Raw genomic sequence first — 27,500 nt, 5'->3', positions numbered from 1 at the left:
ACATACTCGGCTGACAATACAGAACAAAACACTACTAATAGCTAAAAGTCAGTAGAAATCTTCTGAGAGTCTATGGGAGCCTGGAGGTTACTGACTCTAAGCAGGACAAGTATATCCAGCTGCAGCTCACAGACCTGACGGAAGTTGAACTTCCAAATATGGTTTGTCCCAGAAGCCACCTCGCAAAAAACGTGATGACGTTAATCTCAGCTCACGTACAGTATAGATCCTAATGAAAACCGTTTTATTCTTAAGAGGCCAACAGAACTTTAAATACACTTCTGAGAAGTTTTTTGGCGAGAAATCAACTGTGTAGATTTCAAATATCAGCAGTTTTCCGAAAATTGACAGCGAATCCAAAATGTGTTCAAACGTTTTCGGAATTGAGAAGCTCCACAAGTGCCGACCAACGTTACCAGACGCTGCACAGCAACACAATGGAAGTTAACCCTATCTGCTTACAGCCGACCTGCACCTCTGTAGAGTTAACCAGTCGACATGCATACAATCAGTAACTTTAGTAACATCACCGTGTGATGGTTAGTGTAAGAGTAATGTACTTCAGGGGGCTGTCAGGAATAGTTAGCTAGTTAACTCCGGTTAGCTCCACGTTTGTCTGCAGGCTGCATCTGGACCCTTCTCAAGCAGGAAGCCACAGGCAACATTCGAAGACCATGACTACAACCCTTGACATGTTTACAATAGAAAGAATCTTTACTGTAAACATTAACACATTTGCATGGCCTAGGGCCGGAGGGCTCTGCAGCATGATTAAAACCACCCAGAACATCATTGGTGTCCATGTACCGACTATTACTGATATCGATGAGATGAGGTGTCTGTGCAGAGCCCAAAGTATACTAAAGACAGTACGCATTACAGCCAAAGCATGTTCTGGCAAGAGACACAAAAGCATTAACTTTTTCAGCAACTTGACCTACAGTAGCTTCTCTGTTGGATCAGACCACATGAGCCTTAGCCGCCCATGACCCTGTCGCCGATTTCTTCCCTGGACCACTTTTGATAGGTACTGACCAATGCAGACCGGGAACACCCCACAAGAGCTGCAATTTTGGAGATGCTCTGACCCAGTTGTCTAGCCATTACAATTTGGCGCTATAAAAGTTGCTGAAATCCCTACGCAACGGTTCGACACAAGCAATGGACCAATGACCCGTCGTCAGTAAAAATGTATGTCGGGCAAGGTGATTGGCCAGTCACCGTTTTGTTTAGGCTAGTGACAGTTGCTCTGTCTGCATCAGAAGTCAGCTGCCTATGTCCAGGGCTGCCAACTATTTAATTTAGTTTGGAGTGGGATTCCGTATTGGAGGTCTGTTCATTTTAGGCCTTCTGTATCATAGCAAATTTTTAGCATTAAACACTTAATTTCCTGCATTCTGATGAAAATTCTGCACGACGTCCTGCCTTTTCTGCATCAATTTATGGTGGAAACTCACAAAACTCAGGCAGCAGGTGTCTATATAAAATATACAATATATCAGAATATAATTCAGTAGGTGTATAGCTTTCAAGCATTCTGTATTTCTTTTTCTTTCGTGTTTTACTCTTCCCTCCTCTTTGTGTCTTTGTTTGGGGAAGTTAAATGTGGCACCTTTTCACCTCAAGGATAAATTAATTAATTTTAATTCAGTTAGAAACTCCTGGACTGAATGTTCAGAACATTTTGCATCTATCTTATCCTATACAGTATATATCTCCCTGCCCTATACTCTGCTGTTCATTACTTGCTCTGCTGACATGATAGAATGCCAGACAGACACAGAACGCATTTGGGACTGTATAGATGAGACCTGTGCAAAACGAAACTAACTGAAAATACTTCACCACAAATCCTCACATGGTAACTTCAGCAGCTCTGTTCAGCTCACATTCCCAACAGAGAACGCTTCAGATTATACATTTTTATATTGCAAAACTTTACCAGCTCTTTTACTTTTACTTAAGTAAAGGATCTAAATACTTCCTCCACCACTGGATAGATGTAATCCACTCCCAATACAAAGTCATATAGCAGCTATCTATAGATAGGGGCATGAAGAAACAGTCACACGCACTGCCCGATCACAAACTGTCTGCCACTCACTGCGCGAGAGCGGTTTCGCTTGATTCCAGCTGGGTGTAGTGTAATCGCACGGAGCCGACGCTATCAGTTATAGGATATAGCCTATTCGTTTTTTCCCAATGCTTGAGAAAATTGATGTATGGCGTGTGAAAAGTGTCAACTGCGTGAGTCTCATGCTCAATGCGTGAGAGTTGGCAGCTCTGCTATGTCCTATGCTGTCTCCAAAGGCAACATTGTAACTGTTGGGTATCTTAAAGTTCCACATGTCCCCTGGCTGCTCTGCCTCAACTCTCTGTAATTTATGTAGTTTGCTGATGAACAGATAATGGTACTTGCTGCTGAAGTAACTGATAACGTTTGCTAACTAGCTGTCGTTATCTAATTAGCTATGATCACTAGTTGCACACCTAACTGAGCTGACACTTCCCGGACTGGGAGCTTGGAGCACCTGGGGAGTGTTAAGTGTTTAACAAGCACTGGAGGGCAGTGCACTGGGTGGGGGGGGGGGGGACCCAGCAGGAAATGATGGCGGGGAGATTGCTTTACTTTTTGCTAAACCGCTAACTGCTGCTAAGAGTATGTGTCTGTACCTGCAGTTAGTTAGCTCCATTAGCCGTGCAGCTAGCAGTCCTATTGCCAAGAGCCAAACCCTTCAATAAAACACCTCAGCCCTGTGTTCCCTGTCTCTGTCGGTCCCGGAGGATGTAACACATCAACTTTGAGGACAAAATGTTCATTGGCTGCCTGATATATCCCACCCACTGACATATGCCATGATAATAAGATAATCAGTGTTATTCACTTCACCTGTCAGTGGTCATACTGTTATGGCTGATCGGTGTATATCAGGCTATAAAGCTATTAAGAGCCTGTGTATGAGAGAGCACATGATTTTAGTAATGATCAGCATCCCCTGAGTTAAATCTCCACACAAACTGAATACTTACATAATAATCACCATGCTTATCTCAGAGATGTCGGAACAGACTTTGTCGTGGACTTGTCTTGCTATTTTATTTACTTATCAACGCAGATATCAGAAGAGATGCTAGCTGTATTAATTAGCAACTTTGTTTAAGAATATGGTTTTATTTGTACATAACATCTGATTTATTTTAATCTAAGCAGGAGTTAGGCAGCTGAACTGTTTTTATCTAAAGTTTTTATTCCAACAATCCAACAACTCATGCACATGTATCAGCCCTTATTCTTCAAATAAACTGCTCATTTGATCTTACTTTGTTGAGTTTTCACTTTAATGAATAAATATTTAAACATTACTATGAATACCCTAAACAAGTAGTTTACTAGGTGTAATAATAGGTGAGATAGAAAAGGAGATGAGATACCAGCAATTAGACCAAAGCATCACAATTATTTGGGCTAAGTAATACAGTATCAAGCAGTGTTTTGGTATATGTTCCCAGACGGAGGCAAGGTATGTGTAGGGGACGACTGTGCATGGAGGAACTGTTCGTGGACAGAGTGGGGAGATTGGAGCTCCTGTTCACGTTCATGCGGAGTGGGTCAGCAGGAGAGGATCCGAACCTTCCTCAGCCCTGGGACCAACGGTTCGTGGTGTGAAGATATTTTGGGGGGAAATCTGGAGCATCGCTTTTGCAACATCAGGCCCTGCAGAGGTCAGTCAACTGTTCAACATGTAGACTCAAAATGAAATTTTTTATTCAAGTTACTCAAACATTTTGTTTTATGCCTGTCTTGAGCATAAATAGTCACTGGAGGGATTATCTAGCTTCAGTTTTGCATATGTTTTACCCATACTTTCCAGACATGAATTAATTTCCATTTATTTAAATAGGATATAAAATTTGAGATTTTACAGTGGACCACATCTGTGATCATTATCAGATTTACATTATTGTTATAAAGTAATGTTGTACAGACTTTTCAAATCCTTCTGAAACTACAACTGCATTGCCACTGCTTTGGCTCACAGAGTTTGTGGCAAAATCTGATTAGCTTTTTCTGAGAGTGAGCACCCTGAGTCAGTGGAATGAGTTGGAAGTTGGAATAGGCAGAGAGAGAGAAAATTATAAATAGATAAGCATGAGGATAGTCAGTCATCCAGACTGAAATTATGCTGAGCATAATTTTATATTGTGCTTAAGTGGACTAATCATCAATTTATGAAATGTCCACAAAGAAATTGCCACATGGTGAACCTGGACTGGAACCTAAACTTGAAAATGAAAATGTAATTCTAACATATTATAATTAATAATTATCTGAGTGAAAATGAAAAGTCCAATTTGCATTTTTATTTTCACATACTTGTGTGAAAATGAAAATAGCATTTGACATTGCATTTAAATGTACATGTCAACATGCACTGTGTGGGTCAACATGAAAATGAAAATCTAATCTGTCAGTCATCTCATCAAGGCTGGTCTTTCGTCACTTTCTCTTCTTATCATCTTGTCTAGTTACAATGTTATACATTCTCAAGGTTTAAGTTAGTTTATTTATCATTATACAACATAAGGCTGTACAACAAAACGAAACCTACCTACTGAACTGCTCAAGGATGGATTGGTATCGACTTCAAACTTGGAACCTGTACATTTTGCCATTGTTTGTACCTTTACTCTTCATTTTGCATGTTAGCGTGTTGATCTTGGCGTTAGCATGTTTTGCGGATAACGTGGTTGGCTAGCATGTATTGTAGGCCCACAAGCTGTCAGAGTATTACAGAGTATTTTTATAATATTTTTTATATATTTTAAAGGATCTGAATAGGCCTATGTTACTTTGTTCACCACTGGCTTAAAAATCCAAAGCTTCTGGTTGCATAGAGGTTGGAGAGTTTTTGACTGCATCATTAATAATTTAGCACGCATTTGGCTACACTTCCCAACATCAGCTACTCTCACTATCTTTCATTACAGGCAAATGATTTTGTCCAGGAATCGTAAAATCAAAATGCTAAAAAAAACCTACAGTTACCACATTCATCGGGTCCTATGCTTCCAACTTCCACTCTGTGTGTGCACGCGCATCCATGTTGCTTGGTAGCGAACGTGCTTCCAGCGTGATCACGGAATTCACCCGGAAACAACACATGATCAGCTTAACGGCTCTGGCATTTAGTAGGCTACAGAGAAAGCTATGAACTTTGCACAAAAATGATCAGCCATTAATTCAATATAGCCAATATAAGACAACTTCGGGGATGTTATCTATTAACCACTCAGAGTGAGAAATACAAGGTGTGACGTGTGAACATGTGAACTGGCTGAAATGCGCCCATGTGTCTCACAGAGAATGCTTGCGACTTGAGAGCCCTGTCACATAATGATGCTGATTTGTTTAATAAATTAATTCAATCTTGGTCAGGTCTGCAAACAACTATTAATGGAATTCTGATCAATCAGGGCTATGCTGTGCTAACTTGTTTCAAAGCAAAGTACAACAATAACAAATAAACCTGTTAGCTCTCTGCAGCAGACAGGTTGAGAAGCGCAAGGGAAGATAAATCCCAAAAATGTAAATCTAAAAAGTTAATTTATTAAAAGCCATCAAATATGAGCTCCTCCCGCCGGTAAACGGCTGCGGGAGTTTATTTGTCCAGAAGCCCCGGCTCCTCCAGAGCTCTCTGTCACTCTGTCCCTCTGCTCTGCCTGGTCCACTCCACACAATACACTGAAGATCTCCATGATACATGCAAAAACGGCATTTTCCAATTTAAAATATTTTCACACTACAGATATTTTAGCAGCATCCTGCCACAAACTGCTCTCTATTTACAACTCTTGTGTGACAACTAAAGCAAAGCAAAACAAAGTATCGGGCTTAGATTTATGCTCAATAAAGCCAATCCGGAAGTATTTGGTAAAAAGAGATAGGGAGGCAACGTATTAGCATGCAATGTTACGTGTAGCACAGTAACTTATGTAAACACTGAGGTCAAAAGTTATGTCAGGGTGGTCTGTAAATTAATATATGAAATTAAAGCTGCAAGCAGCATTGGACGGACTTTCGCACCATGACGGAGGGTGCCGTGGCTGCGGCATAGAGACACGGCTCTGTATTGTCACGTGTTTTGGACACCTCACAACGAACTTAAACTTCACTTCCTGTGTCCCCTATGTGGCGCTAGAAAACACTAATTATACCTTATTTTCCAGTCAGCCAAGTGTGGAACACACCGTAAAAATTTCATGTAAATCGCATGATAATTGTCACACAGAGCTTACTCCCTGTTGCCAGTAGGTGGCACTATGACTGACTGAATTTTGGCATGTAGATGTCTTAAGGGTGGGACTCTTATCAAACATATACAGTTTGGTACAGATTTGTGCATGTACAAAGCATGGGTCTTTTCCACCACAAAGAAAAAGTTACAAGCTTCACATCATAGCGTCATCAATGTTTTACGGCTTTTCTGAGACTGTTTTGAAGTGATGTGGCCAACCTGCAAGAAGTAGTAGATCACAGCATAAAACTTGTCATTTCCTGTTACCAATAGGTATGACTAGGTATGGCTCTATGACTTTCAGTGAATAATAGGTGCGTTTGACTTCATGCTGCGCTGCGCAGCCATAGACAGTATATTACTGGACAAAGCCACCCCGCTGATTTGAATGGAGAGCATTGAAGCCAGTTTTGGACCAATAAAATGGTCCACTGTGTCAAAGGCAGCAGTCAGATCAAGAAGCACAAGAATAACACAATCCCCGGAGTCAGTAGCTAAAAGGATATTATTAAAAACTTTTAGAAGAGCTGATTCTGTGCTATGTAGGGTTTTTAAACCATATTTGAAGACTTCAAGAATATTGTGCTCATCCAAGAAGGCCATTAATTGACTGCAAACTATCTTTTCAATGATTTTTGACAGAAAGAATAGTTTGGAGATAAAATTTGCAAGATTTGCAGGATCCAGACCAGGTTTTGTTATTTAAAGGTTGCACTACTGCATGTTTAAAATGTTCAGGGACCACCCCAGAGGAAAGGCTACTATTTAAAACTGCAAGAATAGATGGCCCTATAGGAGGGAAAACCTCCTTAAAAAGTCGAGGAGGGATAGTATCATTTGGAGAACCTGAAGGCTTCAAATGCCCAACAATCTTCTGTAAAACAGACAAAGTCACAGGTTCAAACTTGTCAAAGACAGCAGAACAGAGGACAGGGACTGGCAAGTGTAATGAAACCATGAGCTAAGCTCCTTTGAATCATTACAAATAGACTCCGGTATGTCACAGTGCTGACTGAAAGTGGAGGAGAACTGAACAGCAGTGGAAGGGTTAATAATACGGCATAGCGCGAGGTTTAACTGTATTAGAGGCAAGAACAATCTCAAATAATACAGGCATGTGGTCAGAAAACACAGGGTCACAGGTCTCAAATTTAAGAATAGGCAACACATTGGATAGGATTATATCAAGTGTGTGTCCGCGTTCATGTGTGGGTCTGGACACAGACTGCACAAGATTATAAGAGTCAGTGACGTGTAAAAACTTCTTTTTATCTGTGCGTTTTCAGGACAACACACATGGACATTAAAATCTCCAACAATAAGGACACAATCATATTTAGGCATAATTTCAGCCAGAAAAACCATTTACAAAGTCCTTTTTTTATTGTATTTGGGAAGCCTGTAGACCACGGCACACAACACTGTGTGAGAGCGACCCAGCTCAAATAAGCTCAGCTCAAAGCTGGTGAACAAGAATTATAGCGACAATTGCTTACATTTATAGACATTCTTATAAACAGTTGCTATTCCTCCTCCTCTACCCGACATCCCCGGGGAGTTCAAACTGCAACAGTCATGGGGTAAGAGTTCAGAAAAGGCTCTGGACTCACCAGCACTCAGCCATGTCTCAGTCATACAGAGAAAGTCCAATACCCGGGATGTGAGGAAATAAGGATAAAAGTTTTGTTTGCTAGTGATCTAGCATTTACCAGGCCAATCCTGACAGGAACCGGCGGCTCTGCAGCACTGATTGTCCGAGGAACCCGACCCAGAGGCCGCAGGTACTGCAGATTAACCCCGCGCCAGAGGGGGCAAGGAGAGCAAGGGTCGCATGGCCTGAACACCTCATCCTTTCAACATTGCCAAGCAATTGGCCATTGGTTTTGTACATGTGCCAACCATCTATCAGGTAGATTTACATAGGCTACGGTAGCAACAGGCACACATACTGGCGACAGCTTGTGGGCCTTCAATACACGCTAGCCACGTTAGCCTCAGAATGTGCTAACGCCATGTTCAACAGGCAAACATGCAAAATAAACAATAAAGCAACCAAAACAAATGCAGCGTTTACAGGTTCCAAGTTTGAAGTTGGCATCAATCCATCCTTGAGCAGTTTGGTATGTAGGTTTCATTTCATTGTATATTGTGTTGGATAATGATAAATAAACTACCTTGAATCTTGAGAATGTGTAACATTGTAACTGGACAGGAAGTAACACCCTACCAGAAGACCAGCCTTGATGAGAGGACTGACAGATTAGATTTTTATTTTCATGTTGACCCACAAAGTGCATGTTGACATGTAAATATAAATGCAATAGATTGGGGGTGCTGTTTTATTATCTCTATTGTCGTCTTATTGCATTTGAATAATGTCCACAAAATGAAATGTCAAATGCTGTTTTCATGTTCAGATAGTTAGATAGACTCAGAAAGAGGTAAAAATTCCAGCAACACTGTGGAATTCATCAGCGTCTGCTTTAAAATGTATCAAAGGATTATTCTTCGGTTTTAATTTTGACCATTATTTCAATCTGTAATAATATAATTGTATAAATCAAGTCAATTTCTGCAATCAGTTTCTTTGGTGAGTACACTGTTATCATAACCAATAGAAATGAGCCAATTGAAAAAAAAAAAAAAACTAGAATGATTCCCGAGTCTAAAGTATATGTAAAGACACTTTCACATTTTCGACCTGTGCCTATGTTCATGTTTGTTTGTGTTGATGTTTTAGTGGATGGAGGTTGGTCTCGTTGGAGTCCCTGGTCGCGTTGTGATAAGCGCTGTGGTGGTGGGCGCTCCATACGCACTCGCTCCTGCTCCAGCCCTCCGCCCAAGAATGGTGGGAAGAAGTGTGAAGGAGAGAAGAACCAGGTCAAACCCTGCAACCCCAAACCCTGTGGTGAGACAGAACCAGCATGTTCACACACACTGCTGGTTAAGTTTAGATTGCCATGGAAGTTTTCATTGGACTTTATGATTTGTAGCCCACAAAAAAAATCCACAAATATGTACCGCTATCATTTGAACATTTCACTATCTACAAAGATGTATTTTTATATTTGTGTGTAAACATCATATCCACAATCAACAAATACAGAGGGATTTATACATATGAAACAGGTTTTGCACATATGTGGAAACACAAAATACATGTTTGTGGATAAGGAGATATTTGTGGATTTTTTTCGATAGATTTCTGCTGTAAAATTGGACAAAATTATACAAATGTAATGTGACCCACAAAGCAATCCACAAATGTAAAACCTTGTGCTTTGTATTTGCGGATCATGGTACACATTTGTGGATTGTCTTCTGTGGGTTACAAATAATCCAATAAAAACTTTTTCTAGGTAAGTCTTCAAAAAGTTATCACAGCCTGTGATCAGCATTCTTGGTGAGGCACATTATGCAAAGAAAATGCCTAGAGCATCGTGGGAATATTCATGACCTTCTGTTTGTGTATTGTCAGATGAGAGAGGGTGCCCGCCGGGCCAGGAGTTCGTGTCGTGTGCCAACCAGTGTCCACAGCGCTGCTCAGACCTCCAGCAGGGCATAGAGTGCCAAGGCAACACCGAATGTCAGCCAGGCTGTCGCTGCCCTAAAGGCACTGAGGCTGCTATCATTTTATTAACAGATAAGCTTGTGTGTGTGTGTGTGTGTGTGTGTGTGTGTGTGTGTGTGTCTGCATATCTGAGTGATTCTTACCTTAAGGATCTGTGCCTACATGTATTCAAAAGATAAGCACCATATAATTTTTGTCTGTGTGCATGTGTGCACTAGTTGTATCTGAATGAACGTTGTGGCTGTTTACCCAAAGTTAGTAATGGACGCTGTCACTATTACAGTGTTCAGATCTGCTTCTAATAAATCTATAAAAGGGTCATTTCACCTTAATGACAAAATGATATATGTAGCAAATAACTACTTTAAAAAAACACTCTTTCAAAGGAGCACCACCACAGTTTATGGAAAACAGGGATCCTTAAACCCGAGTAATTAAAATGTGATTATTTATTTGATTAGCCTCTTCAGAAGGAACTGAATTCTTTCCATAGACTGACTTTGGCTTCTGCTTCATAGAAGAAACACAGTCACTTTTTACTGATTAAATGAGCATTAAATACATAAAATGCATAATAAACCTGATCTTATTAGCAATGATGTGAAGTATGTAATCTAATGAAAAGTGCTAAGGCACTTAACTTATTTAAATGTATTTAATATATTTTATTTGACATCAATTCTTTATCACTGCAAAAACATTGTTTTAATGCTGTACATTATATCAGTGGCCTGTTATGTAAACAGGTTGTAATCTTTTTTTCTTTCGTTATTATTTGCTGCTCACTCATTTGTGTTAAAGAGGTCATATTATGCTTTTTGGCTTTTTCCTTCTCCTTTATTGAGTTATATACCTTTTTTTTGTGCATGTAATAGGTTTGCAATGAGAAAAATCCCCAAGTCCACCCCAAAGGGAGTTCCCATCTCCCACAGAAAAACTGCTCTGAACTGCCTGTAGTTCAATTTAATTTAGTCAATTTAAATTATATAGCGCCAATACACAACAACAGTTATTTCCTTTCACTTTTCATCTAGAGTAGGTACCGCACTCTTTGTAATATTATTTTCAGAGACCCGACAATTCCCACCATGAGCAAATTTTATTTTTAAGAGGCAGAAACCTCGAGCAGAACCATGGTGCAGTGTAGGCGGCCATCTGCCTCGACCGGTTGGGGGTGAGGGGGAGGGAGAGAGAGAGACTGTAAGAGAGAGAGAGCAAGCAAGAAAAAGTTGGGGGGTGAGGGTGAGCAGCCAAAACAGTGTCCACACAGAAATACAGACAGTAAAGGTGGTTGTGGTACAGACTGAAAATGAATAATGGTACTGATAATTACAGCAATGTTAATGATAATAATAACAATAGCACTATTAATAACAATTTTAACAAAGGGCAGGAACACATCGGAGGAGGAGAGCGGAACTCGGTGCATCATGGGCCTATAGCAGCATGACTAAGGGATGGTTCAGGACTCACCTGAGCCAGCCCTAACTATAAGCTTTATGAAAGCGGAAAGTCTTAAGCATACTCTAAATATGTGGAGATGGTGTCTGCCTCCTGAACCCAAACTGGAACCTGGTTCAACAGGAGAGGAGTTTGATAGATGAAGGCTCTAGCCCATTCCAATTTAAGAGCCTTTACTTCCATAACCTATCTGCCTCACTGTGTAACACACATCATAATGCTTGCCTAGCGGCTGGTATGTCCCTCAAAAACACACAGAAAGGAGAAACACACTGAGCTGAGAGAAGATGTCTGCCTGCTTCCTCCCCTCACCCCCACCCTCCCTATCAAACGTTCGATACCCTCCAGGCAGTCAGTTGACATAAAGTTGTTACTGTGATGTAGAGACAGTGGACAGTTAAAACGTTACGTATGAAAGATCAATTTGTTACAAATTAATAACTTACCACTCTGAAACTCTTGCTCCATCCTAGGTTGCGAAGCTGGTTCGGGAACAGGGACAGCTGAACTAAGGCCCTGGTAATTGGCTTGTCACAACCCACCCTACTAGTAGTCCTTACTGCAAGTGCAACACAACACAAACAAATATTAATTAGAAGTCAGGGTTTTTCCTGCATGGAGACATTTTTGGCACCCCCGAAAGAGGTTTTAGCGAGCGCCATAGGAAAATCACCAGCTCCAAAATGATCAGAATTGAAGAAGCGTTTCAAATACTCTCCTAATGTGTTTTAATAGCCATTAATTAAACAGCTTTTGAGCAAGCAGAACATAAACTTTAATACGACGTCTTGACTTCCAGCCGTCACCTCTCCTCTCATCCGCAGCGCTGTTTGTTTGATTGATTGATTGATTTATTTATTTATTTTTACACATGCAGCTGGTGCTGGATTTATAAATCAGCTACTGCATTGGTTTGACTGCGCCTGAACGCTCCACTACGAAGCTTGCGGTACTGGGAGCGATGACTTCCTGTTATTTCTCACAATATAAAAGCAGTTTATGCTTGAAGTGTACCGGTATTCACGGGTACTGTCACTTTTACATTTTACTCTTTGGCGCACCGGCCCCGGGCCTCTTCTTTGCCCTCTCCATATCAGGTTCTCTGGACACTGGGCTCACCTGTTACCGTTCTGCCTGCCTGCTAATCTCAGCAGGGAGATCAGGATCGGGAGCCTTTCATGCAGCTCTGTGCCCTAGTTGCTAGTCAAAGTCACTTTTCGTGAACCGACCAATCACAGCCTGGAGTAGGCAGGACATTAAAAAAGGCTGATGCACTACATCAAACTTTAGAAATGTTGAACTTGTTGTTCTATATGCACAGTTTTTATTATTGACAAGTTAGTACTTTGCATAAACAAATGAGAGACTAACCACCTTGTAGAGCATTTTTCTTGCACAATAACTTAATGACTGAAAACAACCCACTAAATGAAACTGCTATTTTGTCCAACTGGAATTAAATTAGTCTAGTAAGCTATAGTAGCGTAACCCATTATCCGAAATTATAATGAATACACAAACATTCGCACTAATCAAACCTCAACCACAGTGGTGTAGGCAAATATCAGAGAGAGGTTTTATTTGTGAAAAAAGCTGAATCTCAACTAATAAACTATCTGTAGGCAGATTATCCAAATCAAGTGTAACCTGTAAATATATTATTATACTAACAAATTACTTTTATACCTTTACTCCTCCAGGTTATGGATATATTTTGTTTATGAAATGGTCAGAAATAACAAGAAAATGTACAGATTTCGGTCATAAGGTAACTGATTGCCTTTACTGTATACATAAGGATCATGCTTACTGTTGTTGCGAAGTCACCGCCCAAAGGCCCATTCTGAGCCAGGAAAAACCCTGGAAGTGAGATGCTTCACTCAGTAGCTAAAATAGTCAACACACACAGTGAAAAGCGGAGCTACAGCAATCTGCAGAAATGTTGTTTTGCTGTGGTCCTAAACCAGTTGACGGGGTGCTGGTTTAGACCTTCAAGTACCAAACTCGGCTTTGACCATCACTACCGACATCTATAAACAGTACCAAACAGAGGCTCTCTGCCATCTTGAAACTCAGGGCGCTCTCAGTCACACCACACCTTCTGGTCTCCTGTAACCATCCTCGTCTACTGTTTCACATCCTACTTCACGATGCTCACTGTCACCAACACGAACAGACTTCAAAAAATCATACACATGCCTCTAAAATTATTGATCTCCCTACTCCCAACCTCCCAGTCGTCATTGACTCTGCCATCACACGCAGAGCACTTACAACAGCACTTGACCTCAGCCATCCCCTGAACTCTTTACTCTCATCCAGATGCAGATACAGATCTCTGGTCTGTAAAAACGGACGTTCCAGTAAAAGCTTCATGCCCTCTGCCATCACTGCCCTTAACAAACTGTGTGTTCCCTATGTCTGTGTTATTGTTGTGTTCTTTAATTGTTTTTATATGTGTAGATAGGCTGTGGAAACAAATTTCCCTAATACTTATTAATTTCGTTAACAAACAGAGAATAATAAAGGGTCTATCTATTAACATAGCGCATTGTTTAAATAACTACTGTATGCATGTGTCCAGGCCAGTTGGAGCAACACGGGGTGTGTGTGCAACTGTGGCAGTGTGACTGCGTGGACTCACTGGGACAGATTTGGGCAGCTGGCAGCTGGCATCAGGTGGACTGTAACACCTGCAACTGTTCTGATGGACAACTCCTCTGCACCAATAACAGCTGCCAGGCCACCTGCATTTGGAGCTCCTGGTCCAGTTGGGCATCGTGCAGCGTTTCCTGTGGGCAGGGCCAGAGAACCAGATACAGGTGAGGAAAAAACTTTCAACAATACCACAGGGAAATGCATTTCTTTGTATTGAGAAACAAAAAGTCCAGTAAACCAGAAACACAAAGGTTCTGTTTTATGCCAATTTTGTGTGTTAGGTCTCTGTACCCAGAGACTGAAGGAACAGATTGCCAGTTTGAGGAAGTCCAGCATAAATCCTGCGACCCAGGACCCTGCCCACCTCTCTGTCTCCATGACGACCAGGAAGTTAGCTTTGGAGACACCTGGCTGCAGGGCGAGTGTAAACAATGGTGAGATGGATGCACACAAACACAGAGGGGAAGGTTTCCAGATAAAGGGTTTGCACTGAAAAGGAAATGAGAATTTAAAGGATACAACTTTATGTTTCAAACACTGACTGATTTGTTTTGCCTCCTAGCACATGCACCCCAGAGGGAGGTTACTGCCAAGACATTGACTGCAGAGGTGGGTCACTGCCTTTATTTTAAAGACAAAGAGTTAATGAGTTACTTTTTAATGAAAGAGAATGGAAAGAGCAAATACACATTTGACATATGACCGGGTCACAGGAAAAATCTTACACTGTGTGACACATATTCATTTTTGCCTTGTACAACAAAAGTGACTGGCATACTGCCAAGATGCCTAAAAGGATAAGTGTTGAATTACCAAATCCTTTGTGTTGTTTCCAGTGGATGGTGGTTGGACCCCATGGTCAGTTTGGTCTGACTGCTCAGTGACCTGTGGCCGGGGAACACAGGTTCGAACCCGCGCCTGCATCAATCCCCCTCCACGTAACAATGGGTCTCACTGCAGCGGGCCAGAGAGAGAAACACAGGACTGTCACACTCTTCCCTGTTTGGGTTTGTTCAGAAATGCCTCAATTATATTCATTCATCCATAGCCATCTTAAGCATCTCTCTGTTACCAAAAAACAGATCATCTTTTCCAGTTATAATATTTTGATAAATACTCTACATACTATGAACTGTATGTAACCAAAGTAACCAAAGTAAATACAGTTCACATTTGCTCTGACCATATTGACTTTCTTGTCTACAGATGACCTCTGCCCCTGGTCGCCATGGTCACCATGTTCCCGGAGCTGTGGCGCAGGTTCTGTGGCACGGCGCAGGGTGTGTCTGTGTGAGGAGGGAGTAGATGCAGCATGTCCTGCTGAGTGGAACAGAGAGGAGACCCAGCTGTGTTACAAACAGCCCTGTCCAGGTACATACAGACAAAACTCAACAATTGTGACTTCATTGTGGTCAACTTAGTTAACTGATGCTGGTCAGAGTCAAATAGCAGGAGGCACCGTAAAGTTAAATAACCGCATTTTGATACAGGCTACATCTTCATCAGATAATCTTCAACATGTGATCAAGAAGGTTGTTATACATTCTAGACTTCACCTTATTCAACCCAGGTGTAAATCCCAGGTCAGGCCAAATAACGTCACTTTGTACACATTAAATTATTTACAGTCTCTACAAAAGGAAACCTATCAATTCTGCATAAATTTCTGCGATGTAATCAAACGTGTAACACCCTGAAAGAAAGATCATCTGAATAATATTTCTGTGCAAATTTATGACCTGTTTTTTTGACTGTGCCTATTCATAGTTTTCAGTCACATGACATGTGCGGTGACCTGGAGGGCAGAACAACAGAGCAGTTTGGATTGATAGTCAGTTATTCAGTAAATAAGATTTTCCAGCACTGTCCTTAGTTAAATTTGGCAGTTGATTAAATAATAGACTGTGTTGATTAAACAGTTCAACATTATTGAACTATTTGTTGTTGTTGGTGCTAATCACCATGGTTGCTAATTGAATTTTTGTTTCTGCTGTAACTGTACTTAAGTAATTGCCCAAGAATAAGATAGATTAATATTGATTGTAAAGAAGATAGCTTAATGTTTATAAATTAATTAAATACTGACTCACCAAGACCAACCCTGAGTCACATAAGTACAAGTTCCAGTGCTAGTTCACAGATTCTAAGTGAATCAAAATTCAACATGAAGTGTTGGTTTAAACCTGCATGTAGCACTGGTTTGGTTGATTTGTTTTCATCTGCAGGGTGTCCCATGTCACAGTGGAGTGTTTGGTCTCAGTGCTCCTGTGTTTCTCAGAGGCAACAGCGTTACCGTGTAGCTCTCTTCCCATCCACCAGGGGACAACAATGTACTCATGTTGAAACACAGAGCAGGACATGCAATCTCAGTCAATGTGATGGTGAGTTAACAACTACGGGAAAAAAGTATGTATGTATGAATCTGTATGAAGAGAGAGGCCTGTTTGTGATCCTGTCATTGTTTTTATGCTTAAAGGGGCAATATGTATGTTTTTTTGTTTTTTTTTATGAAATAAGTCTCTTTTTTATTGCCTAAGTGTGAAGGGGTTGTAACCTCACATAAAAACAATCCACTTGCCGGGTTTTTCTGTTACCTTGATGGCCAGTTTGCCTAATCCTATGTGAAGACTCTGGTCGGATTTTTTGACTGCATGCGCACTCCCGAGCCTCTTGCCTGCTGCACCTGTATTGTACACACAGCAGCAACACCGCAGCCATTACCACAGGGTGGTAATGGTGCAATGGATAAGACGCACGGTGTGAGAGACCCGGGTTCAATCCCCCACTGTGACCCATCCACTATTGTGTCCCTGAGCAAGACACTTAACCCCTAGTTGCTCCAGAGGCGTGTGACCTCTGACATACAGTATATAGCAATTGTAAGTCGCTTTGTATAAAAGCGTCAGCTAAATGAATAAATGTAAATGTAATGAGATGGAGTCCACTAAGACTATAAAACATCCGGCTCCCAGCACAACACAGACTCAAAACTGTGAGTTCTAGTCCAGATTTGACAGCTGTCGGTATATTGGGTTTTGATCTGGACCCGCTCTAATGTGGGTTACATGCAAAAATATGTGAAATTGACCTTTTTTTCATCTTCAAAAATAAACTGTGTTCTAAGGAGTCTGTAGCCTTTATGGAACAATATAGTCCAGATTTGACAGCTCGTTTTCATATGGTCCTGTTCCAATGTGGGCAATATGTACAAAAAACAAAAAACAACAACAACAAAACAAACGTGAAATCGTCCCTTTTTTATTTTCACAAATAAAATAAAGGTTTTAGAAATCTAAAAAAGTGCTTCGGACAGCATTATGGCTTTGCCTAAAATGCCTAACAGCTTTCATAGGGTGACCAGACATCCCGAAAAATCTGGGACAGTCCCGAATTACAAGCAGTTGTCCCGACCGCTCCGGTTTGTCCCGAAAATTAGACCTAACATGAGGTTTTGATTATAGCCTAATTAAACATATACTGATTGTTTGTATAGTTAACCTGCAACCCCTGCTGGAGCAAGATATCTGTACATTGTGTCAACAGTGTTGTTGTTGTTCTTTTCCCCTTTTTGTTTTCTTGTGGTTAGAGGAATTTACAGTCTCAAGGACAGGGAAAGTGTATTTTCAGGCAGCCACGGCGGAGAGATCTGACATGTGCGTTGCGCAGACAGATGTGACACTGTACTGATGACATGAATAAAATAAATTTAAAAATTAGGTAAAAGATCATGACATACCTACATATCCACAGCTGTATTTTTCCTAATAACAGACAGATGACTTCATGAACAAAAATAATTAATTTAAGTGTTGTGTTTTGATTTTCACGTGTGTTAATGTTCATTGACACTCAGTATACCGGTAGCCAGGCCCCCAGCATGGTGCAAGGTACTCGGGTGCACAGCTTCTCCACTGGTCTCAGTCGCTGTAACTTACGTGACCCACATATTATACAAGAATGTAACATAATAGAGGTCGACCGATATGGTTTTTTTCTCGCCGATGCCGATACCGATCTTTTGAAATCCGAGTCGGCCGATGGCCGATTAATGCTGCCGATTTATTTTGGCCGATATTTGGCCGATATTTGCTTGGTTTTTAACCTCTATTTGCACCGAACTGAAGCACAGAAATCCGCGTTGATATTCGGTGCGGTAGATAACGGTCGTTAAGGTTCCAGTGCCGTATTAGCACCGGGTCTGTCTGTAGCTACCCGTTAGCAAAGCAAAGCCAGTCTGTCACTAGCCTATAGTGCGTTGGTCTCTTTTTTATTACTTATTTCTCTGCATTGAGTGACAACCCTCTCAAATATAAGACACACAAACAGAACAAATAAAAGTCTCAGATTCACTCTGTAATTGCAAAATTATTGCTTACTTATTGTGACATGATAGCAACTCTTCTGTGATAATGCAACTTTAACTACGATCCAAATTAGCCGAATGTCATGTGTCTTATTCAGGTTTTTTCTCGAAGTTGGCAGTAACATATCAAAAGTTTTTAATTAAATATAAAGGAGTAATAAGAATTTAATCCTTACCGTTAGCTCCTTAGGCACTGGATGAGGTCTGCTGCTCACTCGGCTGGAAAATGACTCTAGCGGCAGCGCGCGTCAAACACGTGTTCCACGACAACACTAGGCTGCCCACAGATGCGCCTGCCTAATAATCGGCTTGATATACTTGGATATTGGCCGATGCCGATTATGTTAAAAAATGCCAAAAATCGGCCGATTAATCGTCCGACTGATTAATCGGTCGACCTCTATAACATAACGGCACAGGACAACACCACACAGGAAGACCCATTCAGTACAGTAACGTTAAAGTCAAACTGTTAAAGTGTGGCAACAATATCATTCTAATATTCAGTCTAGTTCACTAATTGTTTTGTTACCATCCAATACATTTAGTTATGCTGAGTCTCTAGTGAAAGATAAACAAATAGTTATTAAAAAGCTAACGCCGATGTATCACGTCAGCTTAATGCAGCCAATGAAACTTTATCATGTAGAGCATGAATGAGTTTAACCTCAAGCTGATAAAAATATTACTGTAATTGCAATGGGAGTTTCCAGCATGTTGTGTGTTCAAACACGCGTAGGAGCACACATCTGGTTGTAATCTAAAAACCGCACAGCTAGCGTCCGCTGAAAACTACATATAGCCCCATTAAGGTGCACTTGAACTGTCTTGTCCTGCCCTTAAGTAAGCAGATACCCAAACAGACACAAGCACCTTTTTTCTTGTCACAGTTTTATTAACTTCATGCTTATGCTTGTGTGTGTTTGATTTTGTGCATGGTGATCATATCCACCATATACTTTCTTCTCATTCTTATAGATTGCGAAGCCCCGTTTGTGTACTCAGCATGTGGTGCGCCCTGTGAGAAGCAGTGTGCACTGCAGGGCCGTGGAGATCTGTGTTTAGGTGTCAGGGAGTGTACACCTGGCTGCTACTGCCCACAGGTGAATATTTCATTAGTCCTACTTTATGGTGTGTACAGGATAAACTATGTTAACATCAGCATTCACACTCACTGTTATACTCACATTAAAGCAAACCTGTATTGTCTTCAATGTTCACAACTGTGGTTTCTGAAAATTATCTCCTTGGAAAAATAGTTCCATATTGTGAGACCTTTGATGGAGTTTGTCTGCACAGATGTGCACCGTGTTGGTACTAATAAAGTCTCTGTCTCTGGCATTCTCTGTTACCTGTTTAACAAACACCTGCACATGAATAGGCTAATTATAGGCTACTGTATGTCCTGCTTAGAGGCACAGGATCATTTCTACTGGCACAATGCTTATAATATCTGCATTTAGATTTATTGATTCTGATTGTGATTGAATAGGCCTAACCCAGAATATGATTGTGGTGTCTTGGGATTTATTAGGCTAAATGCTAGCTAAATGTACCTCAGATCAAAGTCGATGCTCAATATTAGGTTTTCTGTTTATTTCCTTTTCTGAAATCCTTTAACACTAGCCTACTGCAAAGCCTACAGTTTATTTGCAAGTCACATCACTCGCAAGTCGACCCCTGCGTTCCATCATATCAATCCAATTATTTTTTTTAGCGCAGCAGCTTTCATTCATTCTTTCATCAGCTGATTTTACTCATGGAGCCGCTGGCTGCTTTCGTCGGATGCAGTTGGTGAGATGGCTGGATGTGCAGGCTTTATTTATTATTTAAAAGAAAAATCTTTCTAATAAATGAAGAAAGTTGTGTGTGGGGCTTTTGTTGTTCAGACCTACCATGAACTCAGATTTGAACAAGACAGTGAATCATAAAACAAATCAAATAAAAGACTTTGCAGTGATACACTTTAATGTCATCTGTCCTGATGTATCAGATCAGTCCGATCAGCTGCAGCATCCAATCACTATAACATCTACTCAATAAGGGGGCGTGTCGGTCAGTAAAAGACTTCCGCGAAGGATGCACTGGTGTATCCTCGCTCATAGCTCCTCAGAGATCGCTCCTCGATCCTTGATCCTCGCTCCTCCGAGCGCAAATAAGAGCTTTGGGACGGTCAGCAAGATGGCGGAGCAGAACAACTTCTGGTTCAAGCGAGGATCGAGGAAACTACAAAAAAGAGACTTGAGAAGCACCCATAATCTTAATCCTTTCAGATTCAGATAATAGGTGCGTTTGACTTCATGCGGTGCTTTGTAGCTCTGACTTAACAGGATGCCGGTTAGAAATTTTGTCAGACTTTCGCCGGCACTGCAGAGCATCACCATGTCACATGACATTACAACCTTGAACTATTGAAAAGTACTGAACTATTGTACACCTTTTTGGTTTCCAAATGAACTAAAACAAGAACACTACCACTGCTACAGTTCTTTTTTGTGAATTTTGCGGTTTCCTTTCCAGGGCTTGCTGCAGCAGAACGGTAGCTGTGTTCCTCGAGAGGAATGTGGCTGTATCAACCTGCAGAACCAGGCTTCAGAACAACCATCCACACCTGTCATTGTCCCTCAGGGGGCCACAGTCACCATAGGCTGCAGTACCTGGTAAGACCCTGTCTGTTAGAAGCATATGGAGCCATGGGCCTAATGTTTTCTGTATCAGTCCCTTGGGGCGGCTGTGGCTCAGACAATGAAACCCAAATTGCTCTGTGGCTGTGCTATCGGTGTGTGAATGTGTGTGAATGACTTAATTTCTTTTTCTGATGAGCAGTTGGCATCTTAGCCTCTGCTCATCAGTGTGTGAAAATGTGCGAATGGGGTAAATGTGATGTGGTGTAAAGCGCTTAGACTAGAAAGGGGCTATACAAAAGAAACACTTTTGAACTAAGAAACAGCAGCTATGTTTTAATCATTTCAATATAAAGCACCATGTGATTGGAATAATCTTCATCCTACCCTAAGATCTATCAGCACTTTTCGCTGCTTCTTGTCGTCTTTAGCTCTGTTGCTTAAAACTGGTTGTTCATGTTATTAATGCTATCAAGTAACTATGTTGGTTTGTTATACATTTTGCTTACATACAGAGTAAATAATAATTTGATCTGCTTTGGGTTGAATTTTTGGTATAGTTAGTTATAGGATTGTTTTATTTTGTTATTTTTCCTTGTACTAACTGAGGGTGTTGGGTGTGGGTGAGAGTGGTGTGCAAGTTATCTGTATATGTTTATGTGTAATATATGTACTGTTTTGTAATGTTTTGTATTTGTTCATTATGTATTTGTGTTATAGGACCCCCTTGAAAATTAGATGCTGCATCTCAAGGGGCTATCCTTCAATAAATTCAATTCAATTGTTGTTTCAGTGCCAAGCACCACACTAAAACAGGATAAATGCAGTATGAGGGACTTGAACATGGCTACCACTGTAATAGTGCCTCTGTGCTTCATCTTAAACAATGTCTGCTATTTCTCCTTTTAACCACTTTTGTTTGCTTTATGTTTGTCTGTTTGTCGTGGATCAGTGCACTCAGTTTGATGTATTGTTATTATAATCAATTTTTTTTGGCTGTTCTGTCCTCCAGCCTTTGCCATGATGGAACTTTGCATTGTGACATGAGAGAGTGTGAAGGTAAGAAAGCAGAGTAATGAGAGTAATTTAAAGAGCTCCTGGTAGAATAATCCCATCATCCTGTTAACCCTGCTTTTTCTTCTTTCAGTCATTCTCAGCGAGTGGTCAGAATGGACTCCCTGTTCTCCATGTGTACCCCTGCAACACAGTACCTCCCAAGGAGGAGATATCAGTGGCAGTAAGATGGTCTCAATCCAGAGACGTTTCCGGGCCTGTTTGGACCTGGATTCAGGTCTTCCGATCTCTAGAGAGGAGGAGAGTCAATGTCTAAGACCACTGGTAGAGGAGAGGCTCTGTCCAGATTCTAACATGTGCAGAGGTAATGGTGTGTACTCTGAACTGTCTGCATCTGTTAAGGTCCACTTTCTCATTTTACTCCACAGTGAGGGATAGAAATGAATGGGACAATTTTGCTCCCCTCAGCATGTTGCAGCAGTTTGATACTTTGATCCCATCATGAGCTGGTATGCAGAAAACACAGTGAACTCCTCAGAGCTAGACTAGCATGGCAGCATAGAAAAAATGAATCACAAATTGTGTCAGAGTGACTGTGATAAAGAAATGAGGAGAGGGACAAACCTTCATGCCAAAAAAATGTTGGAATACAATTTATTTGTGAAGCACTTTTCAACAACAAGGACATTCAAAGTACTTTACCTAAGACATGAAAAGGCATTTATGAGACACAAAGCCAATATAAAAAGACAGATCTAAACAGCATTTAAAGAATAAAATGAAAGATAAATATACGCTAAAATTGATTAAATAACCATCTTTTTTCAAGAGCGTGATCTTTCAATTTGAGTGCATGACTTATTGATTTCACGTATTCTCTTCAACAAATTAATTATGAAGAGACTAATTCACATGATCACAATAAAGTATGTGCTGCAGTGTGTGCGTCCTGGCGATTGATCCACGCCTATGTTCATTTCCCCAGCATCCCTTGGCAGAGGAAATTCCTGCGCTTCTCATTCAGGAGAATCCAATCTCACATTTCCCGACAGCTATTTCTGAGGTGTGTCATGCAAGCCACAGATTCGAATAGAATACTGATAGAATAGAATAGCCTTCGGGAAATGAGAGGTTGATGGATGTGGACCAATCGCCGGAATACACACACTACTGCATGACAAACTGTCATGACACGATTTAAGGATCTGTCACTCCGTTTCTTTTCTAGTTATCATTAATCAGCTGCTATAAAAGCAAAGACTGATTTAAATGCAATTATCTCTATTAAATTGGTCGGGCTCTAATTTCTTTCTCAAGGCTGCATCTCCCGACACAACACCACGGTTGAATTTCAGTCTGCATGCACGTTTTATTGAATTTATTGAATTGGTTGAGGAATTTTGACAGGATTATTGCAAAAAAAAATCCACAAGCAGAAATCAAAGAGCAGACGTGTCACACACACGCAGAAGCAACCTGAGCGGGAGGAGAATGGCTGAAGCCGGAGCAGAGGAAATCTATCCAAGTGTTACATTCCAGCTCGTGTGGGGAAAAGAGACCACTTGTTCTCAATCATTTAAATAAAATTGGAAGTTATTTATTTAAAATAGAGTTCAACAAAAATCTACAAAAGGAAATGGCCTGATGGGTGCTGAGTAAATCAATGAAAACGATGACAAAAAGAGATCTCTTTCAAAACGAGGGATTGCTAGTCTAACTAAGCAACAGAAAAATAGAAGAACAAAATACAAATATTTGGCAATGTTGTTAGACATTCATGCCAATAAAGCTAATTTGAATTCATTTGAATTGAATAAAACCTCTCTATCTAATGTAGGTTAAAGCCAAACACAAGGAGCACAGCACACCTGGGCTTAGCGAAACAAGACATTGGGAATCTACACGTGAGGCTAACGTCCTCGCTCATTTCCTCTAGATAGAACATACACAAAACATGCCACTTACACTTTACTGATATTACACACAGCACAACTCTGAACTCTGGCTAGTGTAGGGCAGCACATTAACAGACACGCTACAACCTCTGGCACCGAGGCAAACTAATCAATGAGAACGAATAGCTGCCCAATGCTGCAGGAGTACACGCTTTTAGAACTGAGGTGGGCTTGATCGCAGCTTCCAGATTGGAGGTGGTAGCTGGACACTGCTCCAACCAGAATCAGCGGAGAAGGAGGCAGGAACCAGGCAGGTCTTGACTCAGCTCGGGCCAATCCTCAGCGGAGGATTACACATCCTTCTCAACATGTTGTGCTGAAACCATAGTAACAGTTAAACAAACAGACAGGGTGCCAGCCACAGCCGTAACACCAAGCAGAGCATGAGCAGGGTCTTCTTGAGTGCAAGGGAATGTTTTGAATGTGAGCGAACGGTTTTGTGTGAGGACATCACAAAATCTGAATGTGAAATCCAAAAGTCATGCACTCAAATTGAAAGATCACGCTCTTGAATAAAGATGGTAATTTAATCCCATATCTGAATTATTATTATCCAGTACCATGCCTAATGGACCTTAGTTTAGATTTGCATGTCAAATATTTCAAGTATTGTATTTCATCATAGTTGATGCATATATACTGTATATATTGAATAAAGTACTCAGTAGGAAAAACTGGTGTTTTATTCACAATGAATAAATAGAACAAACTCTAATCTCTAACACATAAATCACACATCTCCCCAGCTCAAGTATGCTTGTACATAGTCCTTAAACAATAAATATGCTTTGTTATCATTGATGGCAATCAGCTGTTACAGCATTCATCATAATAATTACTGTCATTATAATTAGGCTGAGTACAGAGTTAATGGTGGTTATGATTTTCATTCTACCCTTACAGATCTGTGTCAGTGGAGTGTGTGGAGCGCCTGGACAGCCTGTGCAGAGCCATGCAGCGGTGGAGTCAGGCAGCGCTACAGACGGCCCCTGGCCTCTTCTCCAGGACCCCTCTGTAAGAGCCAACAGACACAGAGCCAGAGCTGCAACACAGGACTCTGCCCAGGTACAACTGCTTCTTTGTTTAATACGCACTAGACTTAACTTCCTTTGTGTTTGTAAATAGCTAACAAATCATCAATTAGCAATGTCTGGGTGAAAAAAAATTATACTGTGGGTTCAGATCCTTATTGGAAAGACCTTTGTTGCATACCAATGAAATCTTTCCATTCCCTCACTAATACTGGCAAAAATGCCAAAACACACAGTAAGCCTTCCTTTTATCTTTTAATCAGGGAAAGTGGAAAAGATTGATCTTGTTTCCTAGGTGAGCGCTGTGAAGACAGGGGGCGGACCTACCAAGAGAGCTGTGCCAATCAATGTCCTCGCAGCTGCACTGACTTATGGGAGCATGTGCAGTGTCTCCAAGGAGACTGTCACCCAGGTAATCTTTTACTTCTCTAACATTAACAGTAGTTTAAAATACTTTGATTACTGGATCAGCCAGCAAAGTATCTGTTTATTTTTTTTAATTTCTCTTTAATTTTCTACTTTTTTCTCTCATTTCCCAGGATGTCGGTGTCCAGAGGGACAGTTGTTACAGGATGGCCACTGTGTGTCAGTGACAGAGTGTCGCTGTGGTATCCCATCAGAGAATGGGACGCTGGAGTTCCTCCCTCAAGAGGAGTTTTCCATGGACTGTAACACCTGGTGAGAATGACTCAGTGTCAGTTTTACTTTTAGAAGTTTGAGCTTGTAGAATGGTTCATTTAAATTGGCCTGTAATACTAGTAAAGGATCTCTTTCAGACGTTATAGCCTGTTCACCTCTGTTATACTTGGCTCTAGAGTTCAGATACCTTACTTTTCCAGTAAGCATGAGATTAAGATTTTGTCTCACCTCTCCAAACACCCATCTATCTGCAGTGTGTGTGAGAATGGCACTTTGGTATGCACCGAGATTGCCTGCCCAGTTTATGAGCCATGGAGTCCATGGAGCTCCTGCTCAGCCTCCTGTGGGAGTGGTCAGAGGACAAGGAGACGCCTCTGCCAGGACACAGAGGGTGGTCCTTCCTGTGATGTCACCATGCAGACAGAGAGCTGCGATGTTCCAGCATGCCCAGGTCTGACATGGAACAAGTACACACATGCACAATTGAGAATGTCTCAGACATCAATCAGTCAGTTCTCCATTTGTGTCCTCACTCTCTCCAGTGGGATGTTTGTTGAGTGAGTGGTCACCCTGGAGTGAGTGCAGCACCACATGTGGTGGTGGGTTGTCAGTGCGGAACAAGACTGTCCTTATAGAGCCAGAGCCTGGTGGGACGGCCTGCGTTGGACCACTTGAACAGCACACTGTCTGTAACACCAACAGCTGCCTGCCTGGTAACACAAACCCACACATCATTGAAAGTTGTAAATTTAGCAAATTAATGTAATATACAGAATGAGACATGATGTAATTAATTGTATGTTATTTGTCTTTGTGTGTTGCAGAGTGTCCCAGCAGGCAGGTGTTTAGTGACTGTTCAAATTCCTGTCCATATACCTGTCTGGATCTGGGGCCACAGACTCAGTGTTTACCTGGACCATGCACCCCTGGGTGCACTTGCCCTCCTGGACAGGTGTGTGTGTGTGTGTGTCAGTGTGTGTGTGTGTGAGTGAGTGATAGAATTTGATTTTCCACCGATAATCTGATTCTTCCCAGTCTCACTGTGTCCCTCATATTGTAGGTGTTGCATGAAGGCTCCTGTGTGTCCCACGCTGACTGTCCTTGTTCACTGCTGTCCCTGCCGACTGTTTACCAAAGCTGGAATGTCAGCACTGAGGATTTCACAGAAGCTCTACTGCCACCTGCAACAACCATTCAGCACCTGTGCAACACATGGTAATTTATTACACACAGTTTCATCCATTCACTCTCTGATTACACCATTCTTTACGCCAGCAGGGTCATGTTGTGAGCAACCTAGCTCAGAGGCTGGGTCTTCTGAATAATATGGTCCATGAGTCCTTAGGAGGCTTTTTTTTTTTTTTTAAACCTGTCCTGCCCAGCAGCCTGGTATAGAGTATAATGACCTGGATACCATATTGTGCCAGACAGATTTTACTTTAACAAGAGAGTATTAAAATACTCCTTTGTCTGTTTTATTATTTATTTACCGGGCCGGACGGGGGGGCAGACATGGGGATGGGGGGGCACAAACAGACAGCACAGAGAAAGGACAACACCTGTAAGAGAAGGGGGATGGAAGGTGGGGACAACGGGGAAAAGCTGTGGGAAACACCAATTGCAGAAAGCAACGAAACCTGCAATAGAACAAAGAGGGGGGCTTGGGGAGGAGAAAAACAACAACAACAAACAAACACGAACAAAAAAACAATAAAAATAATAATAGTAAAAGACAACCAGCCGAACAGCAGCAATAAACAGCTGACATATTAAGACAACTAAGAGAACAATGAAAACAAGAAACAGTCACACACACTAAATAAGCAACACAACACAGCCACGAGAGCTGGAATAATAATTAATTTAAATAAGTAACTGAAAGAAAAGC

General features: G+C 41.2%; 1 protein-coding gene across 1 annotated transcript in view; it reads right to left on the bottom strand.

Annotated features, from left to right (window-relative positions):
- Window positions 1-27,500, bottom strand: part of elovl5 (ELOVL fatty acid elongase 5) — a 46,308-nt gene that overhangs the window by 7,377 nt on the left and 11,431 nt on the right. The gene's annotated exons all lie outside the window — the stretch shown is intronic.

This window comes from Micropterus dolomieu, linkage group LG15, assembly GCF_021292245.1.
Source record: "Micropterus dolomieu isolate WLL.071019.BEF.003 ecotype Adirondacks linkage group LG15, ASM2129224v1, whole genome shotgun sequence".
Taxonomy (NCBI): domain Eukaryota; kingdom Metazoa; phylum Chordata; class Actinopteri; order Centrarchiformes; family Centrarchidae; genus Micropterus; species Micropterus dolomieu.
Note: the sequence above shows the minus strand (reverse complement) of the source record. Positions and strands in the feature narration are given on the sequence as shown.